This window comes from Macaca nemestrina, chromosome 1 (assembly GCF_043159975.1).
Source record: "Macaca nemestrina isolate mMacNem1 chromosome 1, mMacNem.hap1, whole genome shotgun sequence".
NCBI classification, from domain to species: Eukaryota; Metazoa; Chordata; class Mammalia; order Primates; family Cercopithecidae; genus Macaca; species Macaca nemestrina.
This window is the reverse complement of record NC_092125.1, coordinates 120,704,246-120,722,432: the sequence shown is the minus strand read 5'-3', so window position 1 is coordinate 120,722,432 and position 18,187 is coordinate 120,704,246. Positions and strand designations below refer to the sequence as shown.

Sequence of the window (18,187 nt, the reverse complement as noted above, 5' to 3'; positions counted from 1 at the left end):
CTGGAAATTATTTACTATTTACTAGCTCTATGACTTTATTTGACTTCTCTGAATCTCTATCTTCTCATCTGTAAATTGGACACAATGGTGTCTATCCTACACTGTAGGACAGATTTCTTATACAGTACTGAAGATGACATCAAATACCATTTAAATGAAAGTACATGGCACAGTGATAACATGATAAATACTCGTTTACTTCTTTCAGACTATAATCGCACAGACTGATCACATCCCTCGGTCAGACTGTAAACTGCATGGGGCAGGCGGCATCTGCCTTGAGGACTGTTTGCCTAGGCAAGTACTAGGTCCCTAATGCTGTCTTGCGAATTATAATTGCTAAGTTTAGGGATAATGTATTAAGTGTGCTACATTATTTGTGCATTATAAATATTCGTCTCAAATATTTACTATATTGTATTTAAAATAATGTGGTTATCGTAAATGTAACCAGCTGAATCAATCTGTGAGCTGACAGCCATTCTGTGGAAATGGAATTCAGAAACTTTGACTTCAGGTAGGGATACAACTAGTTATACATCCACTCCCCTTTCTGAGTTACTTGGTCCTGCCTAAGACTTGCTGCCACCAAGATCTGCATTCCTGTGTTCACAAGGCAGACATTCCTTGCATCCTCTGTACTCTCCATTGTTTAACTTCACGGCAAACACCATTCCCCGCAATATAATGAGGCCAAGGACAGAAAAAAGTCGCCTCAGCTGGCAAGCATAGTGTGGAAAAACCTGCCACACAAATTTGCAATTATTCGACTTCTGCCTGGAAAGCAGGTCGGCTGGATTTATGTCCCCCAAAGTTAGTATTCTCTTCTGTACAAACTGTGGTTGAGAGAAGGGTGATCTCCAGGTGTTTCATCTTTGCACCCTTGCTTGCAGCACCACGCCCACAGTCGCGTCCAGAAAAAAAGAAAAAAAAAGGGGGGGAGCAAGGAAGCCAGGTTTTCAACAACTAATTCATTCTAATGCAGACATCAAAGCCCACTTCATTTATTAACATTCTGGAAAAAATCCCAATCGATCAGGCCACCAGAGCCCTCCTTTCCTAAACTCCCCGTACAGTCAGGGAAAAGCACTAAGCACTAGCCACGGTCCTGCCCAGAAACCACGCAGAGGTGGAAAGTTGCAGACCAAGGGCCGGGAGGGGCACGAGCCCATCCTGAAGCCCGGGACCGAGGACGGCGCTTCCTCCCGGAAGTGACGCGAGCTCAATCCCAGCCTTGCTCTTCCCAAACAAAAGGGATCTTGGGGCCCCGGGAGGAGCCTGAATGACATTGGAGAAGCTCCGCCTCCAGCCGGCGCGGATTGGGGACAATGCTGGAGAAGCAAGGAGGCGATTGGCGCTGGTGAATGCCAATGCCCCCGCCGGGCGGCTGAGGGGGCGGGGCCTCTGCCGCTGTGGATGGGGAGTAGAGGCGGAGGGGAGCGGAGCCCGGTGCGTCGTGGAAAGGTAAGAACCACACTCCCTGGGGCTTGATGATGGCTGAGAGGCCGGGTTCTCAAGAGCAAAGCAAGTATAGGGGCACCGGTAGCTTCCCGCCGCTGTCCTAACGGCCTCTGGGCCCATCCCCTGAGGGGGCGGGGCCATCTCCTCCACCTCCCGGTATTCCCCGAGGAGGCGGCTCCTCATCCTTTGAGGGTCCTCACAGCTACTTTTTGTCCCTCGTCGATTCCCAGCTCCTCAGAAGGGGCTTCCCTCTGATACCCCTCATTCAAAGGCTCTTCCCACCCCGCACCTCAGCGTTGGAGGAGAGGACTCACAGGTACCGTACCGATTCTCTAGGCTGCCGCCCCCAACCCCGTTTTGCACCCCCGGAAGGCCAGACATCCCTCCCTACACCTGTCTCTGCTCTCCAGGGTGGGACTGGAGCTGCTTTCCTCCGTAAGATAAAATTAGTGTTTCCCAAAAAAGAGGGATGGGGCGAAGCAAAAATCAAAGACCGACCTAGACAGCCAGCTTTACCGAGGAAACGGCTTCTCCCACTTAAGTTCTTCCCATCCCCCATTCTCTGATGCTCGGTCTTCCTCCCGCCGCCCCTCGCATCCTCTGGCCTCTTGTGAGGAGTCGAGAGCTCTCCTGTTTTGGGACTTCTTTGGACTCTGAAAGAGGGAGAACTAGGACCTCCTCTCCCTCGCCCTTTGTACCTTTCTTCTACTTTCTGTTCCTTCTGGGAGAACCCAGCCTTTAAGGGTTTCTTAGGTTTGAATTGCGTTTCATTTTTCCTTTTCCACCCTATTTCTTCTCTGAGAACTTGATGAAAAGCCATCTTATATTTCACAGTGAGGTGGGTGTGTTGGATATCTGCAGAGTTGGCTTTGTGTGGGCAGGAATGCAGTGTATGTTGCTTGACAGTCAATGAATAACACCATGTTTTCAAATGAAACAGTATACATAAGTAAATAAATAGCAGTGGATTAGGTATGAGTATATCCCAGTCTAGGATGGGCTGGTCCATTGCTCAGGGAGACTGCAGTTAACCTTGAAGGTATACTGCAGTTTGAAACAAAAGGCAGGAAGTGTTTGAAGAAAATTCAGGGTCAGTCATCTAGGCTTATGATTAATCTAGTCCTGTGTCCTTTGGTTACTCTCTAACCCCTTTTTTATAGTGTCTCCCCCGCCCCCAGGAAACATTCATGTATATTTTGATTGGTTTTACGATCATCTATCAAAATTTAGACGATGAAAAGTAATTTTTTAATCTCAGAGATCAAAGTAAATAAAGGCAAGGTGTTCTAGCTATTCATGTTTACCAAAAAGTGCCTCTAGTGTGCTCCTAAAGGTTTTGTCAAGTGGCCTTCATTTCAGCAGGTGCAAAGTGTTGATTTTGACCTCAAGTTAATGTCGTTGAATCCCCAGTAATCATCTATCGCTAGCACTTTTATATATTAAAATTTACCATATTTTTAGCATAGTTTTTTTTTTGCTTTCAATCTCAAGTCCACCTCCCCGCTGTCAACTATAGCCAAAGCTGATGGCAATGAAGTTCAAGGAGTTGGAATCACAGAGGGTGATTGTAATGACTGTTGTCTTTTACCTTCTTGATTAGACTTCCTGAGGGTAATTATTTTTGAATAGTTAGAATTGAAGGTTTCAGAGTGCTCACAGATCTTCTTAGTGAGCGTTTCCAAATCTCCAATAAGAAAGCACAAAGAAGAAACTGGAGGGTGTCTCTAGCAAACACAATGTGTGCTGCAATAGAAGGGTAAAACATGGGCTCCCTGCAATAACAGCAGAAAAAGCTAAAAGTAGAACAGAAAATCCCAAAAAGATAAGTTGTATTACATCAGCAGAGAACAGAAAATAAACTAAGGTAAGAGACTAAGCAAACCAAAGTTGTGGTGATTGCTGAGCTTTAATAGGAAAAAGCAAATAATGTTCTTTTATTATTTAGCACAGTAAGCAAGATCTGTTTGTTACACTTTTGGGTCTTGAAAATCTTTCCTTTAACCTTTTCAACACCTGTTTGGTCATGCCAGATGAAGAAAAGCGTAGTATGCAGGGGATATATGTCTGATCTCTCTCCTTGAATTATAAATTCTTTGAGGGCAGATAGTAGTATTTTTTGTTTTTCGTCTTTGTCTCTTTCACAGTTCCTGGTATATAGTATGACTTAATGAGTGTTTGTTTAACTTAGTTTGAAGCTGTCACCTTAGGGTAGACTGAAAGGCAATGCACTGATTAGATGTGGCACAACTTGTTAGTATAAACCGTCTACTTGTTGTCTTCATTTAACTTGATTTTCCCCATCTGCTGTCTTATGAAATTCCAGTGTCTTAAGTGACTAAAATGTTGAATTTCTTATAAAGAAATATCTGTGAGGCAGGATGTGGTGGCTCATCCCTGTAATCCTAGCTACTTGGGAGGCTGAGGCAGGAGGATTGCTTGAGCCCGGGTGTTTGAGGTTACAGTGAGCTATGATCATGCCACTGCACTCTCCAGCCTGGGCAGCAGAAAGAGACCCTGTCTCTTAAAAAAAAAAGCAGTTAAAAAAAAAAAAATATATATATATATATATATATATAAAATCTACTGGTTAGAAAATACTATTTTTACTGTCATGAAATTTGCACCAGACTTAAGAACATAATGAGTGCTAATCATTTCAGGATTTTATTGTTTTAAATATCTGACCCGATAGGAATGAAGTGAATTTAGAAGAGCTCACTAGGGACTGATTGTTTACTGATTTTTGCTCACGAATAGTTTCTGAGGCCAGGCTCCGTGGCTCACACCTGTAATCCCAGCACTTTGGGAAGCCGAGGCGGGTGGATCACGAGGTCAGGAGTTCGAGACCAGCCTGGCCAACATGATGAAACCACATCTCTACCAAAAATGTAAAAAATTAGCTGGGTGTGGTGACACGTACCTGCAATCCTAGCTACTCGGGAGGATGAGGCAGGAGAATTGCTTGAACCCGGGAGACAGAGTTTGCAGTGAGCTAAGATTGCATCACTGCACTCCAGCCTGGGAAACAAAGTGAGACTCTGTCTCAAAAAAAAAAAAAAAAAAAAAAAAAAAAAAGAATAGTTCCTGAGTGTTTGGTTTTAACAAGTTACTGATCTACTTTGGGACTTTTAAAATGGATTTTTAGTTGATTTTGTGTTTTTAAAATAACATTAAAAATAGGAACGGGGCACAGAACAGCGTTGGGTCCCTAAGTGTAATTATACAGGCTGATTATTGATTATGGTGGGCATAATACAATCGGTCTTCTCAGGATTTGTATCTCGGCAAAATCACATTTGCAGTGCTACCAGTTAGTTTGCAGAACAGAATTTGAATTCTTGGTTTTTCTGAGTGGAGCAGAATGGTGTTTCTTGGGGGTTTCCATATAATTGGTGTTTGGCGTCATGAAGCAGGAAGCAGAGATATGCTTCTAGAGGAAATTTGTTCAGTCTGTGGTGGTTGGCCCCAGGAGTGGCTTGTTAGTCTGTTTTCTAAAGGCCATTTTAAAATTTTTGAATATTTGGCTGAGCATGGTGGTTCACACGTATAATTCCAGCACGTGGGGATGTCCAGGCAGGCAGATCACCTGAGGTCAGGAGTTCGAGACCAGCCTGGCCAACATGGTGAAACCCTTTCTGTACTAAAAATACAAAAATTAGCCAGGTGTGATGGTGGGCACTTGTAATCCCAGCTACTAGGGAGGCTGAAGCAGGAGAATGGCTTAAATCTGGGAGGCGGAGGTTGCAGTGAGCCGAGATCACAACATTGCACGCCAACCTGGGCGACAAGAGAGAACCTTCATCTCAAAAAATAAAAAATTAACAAAATTAAAATTTCTGAATATTTGCCGCTATTAACTAAAAATTAAATCTTCCAAAGTTCAATTTAAAGCATTTTAGTGAGAAAATGGCTTATTTATTATGAGCCTCAAGAATGTAGTTATTTACAACACAGACTTTAAAGGCAAACCTAGGTTCAAATCCCAACTCTGCTACTGTTCACTGTGTGATCCAGGGCAAGAGAAAAATTTTCTGTCTTCACCATAGCTCAGTCTCAGTTTCCTCAGCTGTGAGATAGAAATAACTTGGAGAGGTTTCTTTAAGGATTACACAAATAGGCCAGGTGCAGAGGATCACACCTGTAATCGCAGCAGTTTTGGAGGCCGAAGCAGGTGGATCACTTGAGGCCAGGAACTCAAGACCAGCCTGGCCAACATGGCAAAACCCCATCTCTACTAAAAATACAAGAATTGCCAGGCGCAGTGACTCACGCCTGTAATCCCAGCACTTTGGGAGGCCAAGGTGGGCAGATCACCTGAGGTCAGGCATTCGAGACCAGCCTGACCACCATGGAGAAACCCTGTCTCTACTAACATACAAAATTAACCAGCGCATGCCTGTAATCCCAGCTACTCCGGAGGCTGAGGCAGGAGAATGGCTTGAACCCCGAGACGGAGGTTGCAGTGAGCCAAGATCGCGCCATTGCACTCCAGCCTGGACAACAAGAGCCAAACTCCGTCTCAAAGAAAAAAAAAAAATACAAAAATTAACCAGGTATGGTGGCACATGCCTGTAGTCCTAGCTACTCAGGAAGCTGAGGCATGAGAATTGCTTGAACCCAGGAGGCGGAGGTTGTAGTGAGCTGAGATTGCGTCGCTGCACTACGGCCTGAGTGACAGCAATACTCTCTCCAAGAGAAAAAAAAAAAAAAGGATTACATGAATATACATACACACGCACACATATCACAAAGCAAGGTACCCAGGATATAAGAAGCACTTAGTAATTGACAGGTATTATTATTAGCACTTGGCATGTGAGTTAAGGAATTTAATATTAAACATTATTTTACTCCTTCAGCATTTTAGCAAAGGTGAAGACTTAGTGTTGGATTTTAGTTATTGATTGGTTTTGTTTTAAATTTTTCAACATATGACTAAGTCCTAAATAGAGGGAAAGAAAGCTTGCTTGCATATGTCATGATCTCAAGCATCTGAGCCAAGGAGTTTTAGGAGAGTGTATATCTGTCTTGGAGTATGTGTATTTAATAATTTTGTTATGCAAATTATCTTTCTTGAGTTTTTTGGTCCAAGGAAAAAAGAAAAGCAAGGGATTCAGCTAGCTGATGTCATCTTTCTGAATTGTCAGTTGCTCCACTCCAAGCTCTACTCTTTAAGTAGCACCATCCTGAATGTCATATAAATGGTTTCGTGGATACTGTGATTACTGTGCAGAGTTATACCTTCTGTGAAATTTAAGGAACTTTTAATGGTAATTTTGATTAAAAGTGGTTTTTACCTTACTTTTGAAGACAACCTCCCCGACTGTCCCCAAAGTAAGGAGCGACGATAGGAACAACCAAAACTGGAGTGAGAAGAAAACATGGATAGGGGAGTTGAGAAGAGGTGGGGGAACGTGAAGGGTGGGAGTTTGTGGGTTAGAGAAAACAAGACTACAAGGAGGCATCGAACTACATAATGCAATATGCTGTAATATGGCTCATCTTTGCCAATTATTTCCAAACTCTACATTTCAGGTACAGAGCCAGAACTTCCAATCTAAATGTGTCATTTGCTGTTTAATGAATCCTTTCCAACTTCTGGAGCCACGAAGAATATAGTTCTCAATTGTTACTGAATTTAAAGAATGCAACCCTTAATTGTTACTGAGTTTAATAGAAACAAGAAAGGACAATAGGAAAGCACAGGGTGATGGTGTCTACAGACAAAGATTCCTGACCCTGAGCTTTGGGAGCATCTGCATAGATTCTATGTGCAAAACTGTTGGGAAAGACTAGGCTGAAGCTGAAGTGTACTCTGGGTCTACCCACCATAGAAAGGTGAGAGCCAGGCCAGGCATGGTGGCTCACGCCTGTAATCCCAGCACTGGGAGGCCGAGACAGGTGGATCACCTGAGGCTGGGAGTTCAATACCAGCCTGACCAATATGGAGAAACCCCATCTCTACTAAAAATACAAAATTAGCGAGGCATGGTAGCACATGCCTGTAATCCCAGCTACTCAGGAGGCTGAGACAGGAGAATCGTTTGAATCCAGAAGGCGGAGGTTGCAGTGAGCTGAGATTGCGCCATTGCACTCCAGGCTAGGCAACAAGAGTGAAACTCCGTCTCAAAAAAAAAGAAAGGTGAGAGCCAGGGAAGGAGAACAGAAAGGAGAAGCGGGGATAAATTGTTTTAACACGAGATAAGAATTGTAAGTGATAATGGAGAGAAGGATGAAGGATAACTGACAGGTAGGTTATAGGAAAAAGAAAGAAGCACAAACTGGTTTTTTTGTTGGAGAATGGGGGCTTGGGGGAGGCCCTCATTACTTAGTTTCTGCTAAATAGTCCTTTCTGTTGTAGCAGGTGCTACAGAAGTAACAACAGAACCAATCTGGTTCTTAACTGACTTAATGTTTGAGGGTATAACAATGATCTGGTCTAGCCCTATATATCAGTTTCATCTTGTTGCCTCTTGTCCTTAAATTGAGGCCACAGAATAAATTTCCTTAAAAGGCTCTATCCCCAAAGACTTCTTCACTTCTAAACCCTTAGCTGTCACCACACTAACAGACTCTTAACATGTTCCTCTTAGGGGTTGAATTACTTCTCATTCGGCCTGTCTCATATCACAGTCATCATTTCCCCAGTAAACGCAGTTCCGTTTCTGACATCCCTGTTTTTGCTATTGGTATCATCGTTCTAGTCACCCAGTCTCAAAACTTCAACTGATCTGGGATTATTTCCCCTCTTACCTCCCTAAATGAAAATCAGTCATTTACAGTAAGTAAATTCTTAAATAACGAAGTAAATTCTTTTTAATGTCTCTTTTGTCAGTCTCTTCCATTCTTATTGCTACCATCCTAGTTCATACATTTTTGCCTCATACCTATGCTGTTAAATTTTTCTCCCGACTACTCTTTCTGTTTCCCTTTTCTTTCAGTCAAGTCAGCTCTATACTGTAAGCATTAACCTTCCTGAAACTATGCTTTTGTTATGATTTTCACCAGGTTAAAAATGTTGAGTGGCTTCTCATTTTCTAAAAGGTAAAGTCCAGTTGTGTTGGCTGAGATTGAAAGTGCTGTACATTTCTTTCCAACCAGCATTTTTTTAGTATTTCTTTGAACCAGAGACTCCTAGTGCTAAGTGTGATCAAGTTGAACAGACAGAGTAGTTGTTCAGATGAGTTCAGAGTCTTGTGAGACAGAAGACAGATATGTAAACAGATGAATTGATGTAATAGAATGTGGTAACTGCTCTTGAATTACGAATGTAGATACATGTCCATTATGCATTTAATTAAATGTAAAAAAGAGCTGTGATATTTTTAGGAAACCCATTTCTCAGTCATCACAAGTTAAAGTTGTGACTTGATTAAAACCTGTTAAAATTCAGTAGAAACAAAGGCATGCATTTACCTGTATGCTAAAGGCACAAAAAACTAAGAAGAATGGCCTTTTCTTTGCCCAAGTATTGTGCAGATAAAGTTGGTTTGAACATGTCCCTAAACTGACTTTGCCAGGAACTGGCCAGGCCATCTCTTTCTTTTTGGAGCAGATCAACCTGCCAGAAGTCAGAAGTAAACTTGTTTTGGTTTGTAAATTAGACATATGAATAATAGACAATGATGACCCATTGGAAAAGGGTCATTATCCTTGCAGATGAAACCAAAAGTATGCTCTTTAAGGATGAGAAATGAGAAACTGACCAGTCACTAACTCATTTAAGCCATGCAGCCTCCTGTTACAGTATGTATTGTTATGTCCATTTTATAGATAAAGAACTGAAGTTCAAAGGTTAAATTGATCAAAGAGCAAGTGGCAGAGCCAGGATGCAAACTCAGCTCTGTCAGATTCCAAAATCCATGTGCTTTCCACTATAACACATTGTCTCCCGGCAGAATTACTGTCCCTGAAGAACCATAGAACAAAAATTGACAGGCTTGTTGTTGGTAGTATTCAACTGATACTAAATTGTTAAAGTTTTTTAAGTCAGTTATCTGACTTAGAAGATTAGAAGACAAAACAACATTACCAGTTATATTTCTGTTAGAGGATTATTTGTAGTTTTTTTTTGCAATTCAGATAAAGTCAGGTTCTGGGCATAGCTAAAACACAGATTCCTTAACTATTTGATGGTTAATCCTTCATACCATACTCTGTGGAGTTTCTTCCCAGTGTGGAATCTTAGTGGAATCAGTGACGTCATCATCCTACATTAGCATTTGAAGGGTTTGCGATCCAGGCTGCCTCTAGAATTGTGGCCCATGAATCATCTTACTGAAAATAATCAATCTACGTGTTATTGTTCCCTTGTTGTGGTATTTTACAAGTTATGGTGACATTATTTCAGAAAAGCAAAAATTTGGGGGACTGATGGACAGACAGTAGAGACGGTCAGATACATATTTGATTGAAATCATGTTACAATTTCATTTAAACGAAATAAAGCCATCTAACAAATTATGTAGAAATGATTCGGCCGGGTGCAGTGGCTCATGCCTGTAATCCCAGCACTTTGGGAGGCCGAGGCAGGCGGATCGCCTGAGGTCAGGAGTTCCAGACCAGCCTGACCAAAATGGAGAAACCCCATCTCTACTAAAAATACAAAATTAGCCAGGCATGGTGGCACATGCCTGTAATCCCAGCTACTTGGGAGGCTGAGGCAGGAGAATCTCTTGAACCCTGGAGGCGGAGGTTGAGGTGAGACAAGATTGTGCCATTGCACTCCAGGCTGGGCAACAAGAGCAAAACTCCATCTCAAAAAAAACAAAAATTTTATTATTATTACCAGTCTCCTGGTAATAATATTCTGATGTTAAAAGACATTCTTTTTTAAAATGTTCAATAATAAAATATTTATTAATATAAAAGTTGTTATTCATTTTCATTAACATCCATTCCAGTAGCTTAACTAATGTAGTTCTAGTTTGGCCTTGTCTCAGATGAGAATACTTGAGGTGGTGTAAACAGATACCCAAGTAGACAGACCTTTTGTTTTTGTTTTTGTTTTAAGATGGAGTCTTGCTGTGTCTCCCAGGCTGGGGTGCAGTGGTGCAATCTCAGCTCACTGCAATCTCCACCTCCTGGGTTCAAACAATTCTCTTTCCTCAGCCACCTGAGAATCTGGGATCACAGGTGTGTGCCACCACGCCCAGCTAATTTTTGTATTTTTAGTAGAGATGGGGTTTCACCATGTTGGCCAGGCTGGTCTTAAACTCTTGACCTCAGGTGATCTGCCTGTCTCGGCCTTCCAAGGTGCTGGGATTACATGCGTGAGCCACTGCACCCAGCCCAGACCTGTTTTTAATAACTTTGCGCTAATGTTCTCATTTGAGGGAAAAGATATTTGAATGTTTGTTTATGGGCCTAAGGCTACTTCCTTCTTTTCTTCAGTATACATATAAATCTTGCTGATACCATATATGAGAGACAGAGAAAGAGACAGATGTGTACACACACACACTTACACATTCACACTCACAGAGAGATACAGCACAGTTGCATGAGTCTTAGAACTAAGCAAAATAAAAACCTGATACCTATTATGTTGTCGCAGAAAGCAAATTAGACTGGATCTTAAAAAGACATGTGTGTTAGACCTAGTTTTATTTAACTGTATTCACATTAGCAACTCTGGCCTCTGTAAAATGAGAGTGCTGAATTAGATTATTGCAGAGGCTCCTTCCAGCTTTGTGGATCATTCTTTAGCTGAGGTTTTTCCACCATACAATTCCTAAGGCTGATAAAATGAGAGGATCAGATGTAAGCAGTGGTTACCAAGGGAGTCTCTGGAGTCAGTTTACCTGGGTTCACATCCCATTTCTACCACATACTAGCTGTGAGGCTTTGAGCAAGTTTTTTAGCCTCTGTGCCTCAGGTTTCTCATCTGTTAAATGAGGAGGATGATGATAATGATGAATTTGTTGGGGATGGTTGTAGCATATCACCTAAGGTTGTTGTGAAGACTGAATTAGTTAATACCTGTACATGTCAAGTACTTAGAACACTGTCTGGCATACATTAATGTTTAGCTCAATAAATGTTTATCTTTTTTTCATTATTACTATTATTGTTTAAATTCTTCTTAGAAAACTATGCTACAGAACTCTGAAGTGGTGATGATTATTGCTGATCGTGTATCATAATTAATTTCTCTATTAAGCATAGATCCAGATAATCTGGTAACCTGGAATTTGCTTTAATATAAATAGAGCACTATGTATTTGAATAGAGTACTACAGTGTTATAAATGTTGACCCTAAAAATTACTAGCTTAATTATAGAGCTGATCTCTTGAGGCCTACTTCAAAGTCTATGTTGGCAGTATTGTATAAACAAGCATCTTGATCCCTTGGCACCATTGTAATTTCTTTGTAAGTGCACTATTCATATTATATTTCAGGATAGCTCAAAACATCCTTCCTCGTGGGATCCCGAAATTGATTTTCTCTAAAAATGTTCCCAAACCATTCTGTTTTATATAATGCTATCTATAGTGTGGCTGGGAAAAAACAGACTGATAAGGCAAAATAAGGCATTCTGAGAAATACTATGTTGTAGTGCTGTCATGATAAGAGGAAGGCTTAGATCCCCCTTACTTACAATTAGATTAGATCTAGTTGTTCTAACAGTCTGTCAAAGTAGTTAGTGGTTAACATGTTGCGTGAGTTTGCTAGGGCTGCCATAACAAAGTACCACAGATGGGGTGGCTTAAAAAATAGAAATTTATTTTTTCACAATTCTGGAGCCTAGAAGTCTGAGATCAATGTGTGGGCAAGATTGGTTTCTTCTGAGGCATCTCTTCTTGGCTTATAAAGATGTCTGTGTTCACATTGTCTTCACTCTGACCCATATATCTCTGTTTCCTCTTCTTATAAGACACCAGTCATATTGGATTAGAGCCCACCCTAATGACCTCATTTTAACTTAATTATCTCTTTAGAGATCCTGTTTCCAAATTCAGTCACATTTTGAGGTACTTGGGCTTAGAACTTCAACATACGAATTTTGGGAGGTACAATTCAGCCTGTGTTATGTATATTTAACACATGTATTGTAGTAATCCAAATATTCCAGTAATATCTTTCACCTTCAACTGAGAGAAGCTTGATTTGAGATATAATAAATCTTATACTGTTTAATATTGGAATTGAATAAAATGAGATTAGTTATCATACCTTAATTTTAGAACTTTTGTAAATAGTAACAAAACGGCTTTCCTTTTTTTTTTTTTTTTCTTTTTTTTTTTTTTTTTGAGACAGGGTCTCGTTGTACCGCCCAGGCTGGAGTGCAGTGGCGTAATCTTGCTTCACTGCAACCTCCACCACCTGGGCTCACCGCAATTCTCCTGCCTCAGCCTACCAAGTAGCTGGGACTACAGGAACACGCCACCATGCCTGGCTAATTTTTGTATTTTTTGTAGGGACGGGATTTTGCCATGTTGTCCAGGCTGGTCTCAAACTTCTGAGCTCAGGTTATCTGCCAGCCTCAGCCTCCCAAAGTGCTGGGATTACAGGCATGAGCCACGGCCTTCAAAAACAGCTTTCTTTAACAAATGTACAAAAGATCTGCTTTTCTTAACCAGAAAATTCTTTTTTTATTTTATTTTTTTTTTATTTTTTGTAGAGACAAGGCCTTGCTATTGCCCAGGCTGGCCTTGAACTCCTGGCCTCAATTGATCCTCCTGCTTTGGCCTCCCAAAATGCTGAGATTATAGGCATAAGCCACCACACCCAGCCAGAAAATTATTTTCTAGTAGCACGTTGATATGTTTTGCTTCCTAGCCTAACCTTTAAATGCCAAAGAGGAATGAAAGGGACCATTTAGAATGTTGTCACTCTTTTATTCCAAATGAATAAATAATCCTTCTGAAAAATTAGAATCTTAAATATTTTGAGATAGTCAAGGTAGTGTGTCAACACCTTCTACCCCCAATATGAGGTTGTTTTGAATACATTTTAATTTTTTGTTAAGGAGCAACCCGATTAACTGAAGCTTTGAATGCATTTTTTAAAATAGCAGTGCATTTCTGTTCATATTCAGATTTAGTGTTTGTAAATGTGGCAAGTTTCTTTTTTATTATTATTTCATGTATACTGGGTTTTAAGAAAGTGCATGATCTAGTGGGAAACTATCAAAAACACCCATTTCACCTGTCCATCTTGGCTCTTTGAGTTTTAAGAATTTACTGGCCCCCTGTATTTTGGCTTGGCTTATATGTATTGAAAGAGTCTTTACGGGCTGGGCGTGGTGGTCACACCTATAATCCCAGCACTTTGGGAGGCTGAGGCGGGCGAATCACTTGAGGTCAGGAGTTCAAGACCAGCCTGGCCACATGTTGAGACACCGTCTCTACGAAAAATACAAAAGTTAGCCAGGCATGATAGCATTGCCCTGTAGTCCCAGCTACTTAGGAGGCTGAGGCAGGAGAATCACTTAAACTGCAGAGGCAGAGGTTGCAGTGAGCCAGGATTGCGCCACTGCACTCCAGCCTGGGCAACCGAGTGAGGCTGTATCTCAAAAGAAAAGAAAAGAAAAGAATCTTTTTTTTTTTTTTTTTGATACGGAGTCTTGCTCTGTCACCCAGGCTGGAGTGCAGTGGCCGGATCTCAGCTCACTGCAAGCTCCGCCTCCCGGGTTTAGCCATTCTCCTGCCTCAGCCTCCCGAGTAGCTGGGACTACAGGCGCCCGCCACCTCGCCCGGCTATTTTTTTGTATTTTTTAGTAGAGACGGGGTTTCACCGTGTTAGCCGGGATCGTCTCTCGATCTCCTGGCCTCGTGATCCGCCCGTCTCGGCCTCCCAAAGTGCTGGGATTACAGGTTTGAGCCACCGCGCGATTGGAGTCAATCTCCTTTATATCTTTGCTCACTGATCACTAATCACTTTGCTCACCAATACTAAAAACTCACTGAATTACCTTAATCTGAGTTATTTGTAGTCCAAATATAAATTTCTTAAATTTGATAGCTGAGTATAAATTTCTTAAGTTTGATATCTGAGTATATAATTAAAAAGTGATTTTTATCCAGTGTGGCAAGAATGATCTCCTAGGTTAAATTACTGATTAAAAAAATTAGTCCAGTTGATTTATTTAAATAGATCTATATAGATTTTTTTGAGGCATTTCTATGTCAGGAACTATCTAAAGCCTCATCTAAAAATGTTGTTTTCCTACCTTATGTGGAAAAACCTACCACCTGGAAAGAAAGAAAGCCTCAGTTCTATGTAGATATGCTCACACCCAGATAATAGAGAGACAAACATCTTGCTTGTACTCCACCCTGCCCTGCCCTGTCCTGCCCTGTCCTACTGTTTACATAGCTATAGAAGCTGTTTGGGGTGTTTCTTTTTCTGCCACTCAGTCTCTATATGATAAAATGGCAGGAATGCTTGTTATCTTATGGAATTAAGTCAGAATTCCAGAGCAGAAACTGGGACTTCTTCAAGGAAAAAAAAAAAAAGCATAACCGAAACCAGAATGAGTGGAGCTTGGATAATATCCAGAAAGGGGAAAATATCAGAATAAAATGAACAGAGCCCAAGCCCTATCAACATACTTCTAGGCAAAATCAGTACTACAATTAAGGAGGCACAGTGGGGTAGTCGGGGGGATGCAGTTTTTAATACCCATAACTTCTGACTATTGGCACAATAAAGTTCATCTAGAAAAGACTCATGCTCTCCTGGCTATTGGCCTAAGGTTTCATCGTGGGATGAAACCTGTGAATAGACCAAATGGTATGCTGGGCAGGCTCATTTGAAATCACTTATTGATAACATAAAAATAAGTGTAGGCCGGGCACAGTGGCTCACACCTGTAATCCGAGCACTTTGGGCGGCCGAGGCAGGTGGATCACCTGAGGTCAGGAGTTTGAGACCAGCCTGACCAACATGGAGAAACCCCATCTCTACTAAAAATGCAAAATTAGCTGGGCGTGGTGGCGCATGCCTATAATCTCAGCAACTCAGAAGGCTGAGGTAGGAGAATCACTTGAACCTGGGAGGCGGAGGTTGTGGTGATCAAGATCGTGCCATTGCACTCCAGCCTGGGCAACGAGAGCGAAACTCCATCTCAAAAAAAAAAAAAGTGTTATACTTAGCCCTTAAATGGGTTTATTTTTCCAGACTATTAAAGTATCTTTTTTAAAGATAAATATCTTTATCTTTTTTATTGTATATATTTATATGTGTATTTTTTATTGAGAAAACTATAAAGCTTAATATAGCTATAGCTGGCTATACCACAGTGTATGGTAATGTATCCAGACAATTTGTCTACAGGTGGTTTTTATTTCAGATTTATAGACTGTAGCATTCCTTAGAAATATCTGTCTAAACTCTGAGGAAAGTTGGGTCTTGGAAGGAATGAGCTGAGCATTTAGTTGAAATGATCTTGTCCTTCAGAGTCACTGATGATGAAAATGACAAGTGACAGCTTACTTAGAAAATAAGTAGGAAATGAGTCCATAGACTCATAGAAATATCTGTGTCTAAACTCTAAGGTAATTTGGGTCTTGGAAGGAATGAGCTGAGCATCTAGTTGAACTGATCTTATCCCTCAGTCACTGATGATGAAAATGACAAGTGACAGCTTACTTAGAACACGAGTAGGGAATGAGTCTATAGACACAATGTGGCATACCAAATATCCGTCAATCATATTTCTGATAATGAATATAGGGCTAGAAATACGCTTTTTCTGAATATCCTTGGCCACATAATTCTGCCCATATATTGGGCAGAAATTGCTGGAATAGCTTATTCAGTGGTTTGTGTATATGTTGTTGGGTCTATCTATATTCTTGACTGTTTAACAAACTCATACTTCCTGTCCTAACTTGAGAGATTTGTAATTAGTTTAATTACTGATTCTTGTTTTAATGAAGCAACCAAGGACTTATTGCAGCATTATTTCTTCCTTTGACACTGTCCCCATTTGACTGTTAGGTTTCAGCAACTCAAATGGGCTTTCAGACTTAGTGCCTTAAAATACAAAACAAAGATTACATTTTATCAAATAAAAGTGAAGGCCTATCATTTTTAATAAAAATTTTTGGGCCTAATACACTGTTAGGAAATCATAAACAAAAAAATTACGTATAATTTAACATTTAACATCTGATCATAAATGTGAAAGAGTAGAAGCTGAGGATGCGTAATCAACCTTATAGACAAAGTCGAGATGCTAAGAGGCTGATTTGTTTGTTTATGGATTGTTGGGAGGTGAGGAGATGAGAATTTTCCTTATATGAATTTGGCAGTTTAAAAATTTCCGTTGTAATTATTATTTTTTTCTTTTTTTTTTTCTTTTCTTTTTTTTTTTTTTTTTTTGAGACGGAGTCTCACTCTGTCGCCCAGGCTGGAGTGCAGTGGCATGATCTCAGCTCACTGCAAGCTCTGCCTTCCAGGTTCACGCCATTCTCCTGCCTTAGCCTCAGGAGTAGCTGGGACCACAGGCACCCGCCATTACGCCCGGCTAAATCTAAGTGCATTGTGCTTAAGTCATGGTGATTCAAGCAAATAGGTTTTTGTCATTTCAGAAAGAGAAAAGTCAGAAGTTAAAATGGCAGTGGACATCTTAAAGTAGGAAAGATCTCAAAAGCCTCTACCTTTCCTTATTTTAGTTACCATAGGGAAGTCAGATTCCTGGTATTTTTCATATATTATTCAACTTCAACTTGAAGAACTGGCTATTTTCTTCTTTCTTGTCATTATCAACCTACAGCTGTCAGACCTCATCAGTGATAACAGTTGACATTAATGGGATTTACCAAATTGTTTATAGTATAATCACATGAACAATAGATTTCTCCTTATTTTGCAGCATTGGACACATTTCCACCATGCTAATGGCATTTTAAATGTATTTGGCAATTTTCCCAATTTTTTACTGAAGAAAACTTGAAGAGTTTATACTTGAGGACTGAAGTGTGATTCTGCTGATTGTCAGGTCAGTATCACCCCCACCTCCAAGAATATCACTGCTCTTCTAAAATCTAATGCAGTTTTACTATCCATTCTTTTATATTTCAGGCAAAAATTTATTGCATTGTCCTATATATTGAGATTACATTCAAATGCATAGAACAGAAGGAATTGTTAAATTTTAATACTTATAAATAGTGGTTATTGGAATATGCAAAAACAGATCTGTTGGTTCTTACATTACACAGCAGTGGCCTTTCTTTCCTTCTGTGTAATATTTGTATTGTATTCATGTAGACACTAAGCTGAGTTGGTATTTTTTTTTTTTTTTGAGACAGAGTCTCACTCTGTTGACCAGGCTAGAATGCAGTAGCGTGATTTCGGCTCACTGCCATCTCCACCTCCCAGGTTCAAGCTATTCTCCTGCCTCAGCCTCTCGAGTAGCTGGGACTACAGGTGTACACCACCACATCCAGCTAATTTTTTGTATTTTAAGTAGAGACAGGGTTTCACCATGTTGGCCAGGCTGATCTTAAACTCCTGACCTCAAGTAATCTGCCTGCCTCCACCTCCCAAAGTGCTGGGATGGGATTACAGGCACGAGTAACCATGCCCACCTGAGTTGGGACATATTAGTGAAATGTTCCAGTTATTAACATTTGTGTGCAGAAGTGATTTGTAAACACAGAGATAATAAAAGAATTCTTTGTCATTGACAAGGAATAGAACTTTTTCTTGCCTGGGCTGAACTGTTTTGTAATTAAAGTGACTCTGAAGATTGTTTTAATTTTACTCTTTTA

At 40.7% G+C, this 18,187-nt stretch overlaps 1 protein-coding gene across 2 annotated transcripts in view; it reads left to right on the top strand.

The window, feature by feature from the left end:
* Nucleotides 1-1,333: 1,333 nt before the first annotated feature.
* The window catches only part of LOC105479188 (CTTNBP2 N-terminal like), a 65,205-nt gene continuing 48,351 nt past the window's right edge, over nucleotides 1,334-18,187 (top strand). Inside the window, exons 1-2 of one of the 2 annotated variants that reach the window (XM_011737062.3) lie at nucleotides 1,334-1,464; nucleotides 17,287-17,412. The gene's annotated coding sequence lies outside the window, so the exon portion shown is untranslated. Of the gene's footprint in view, nucleotides 1,465-1,499; nucleotides 1,778-17,286; nucleotides 17,413-18,187 lie in introns of those variants that run through there. The other variant, XM_011737063.3, reaches the window with a different exon arrangement.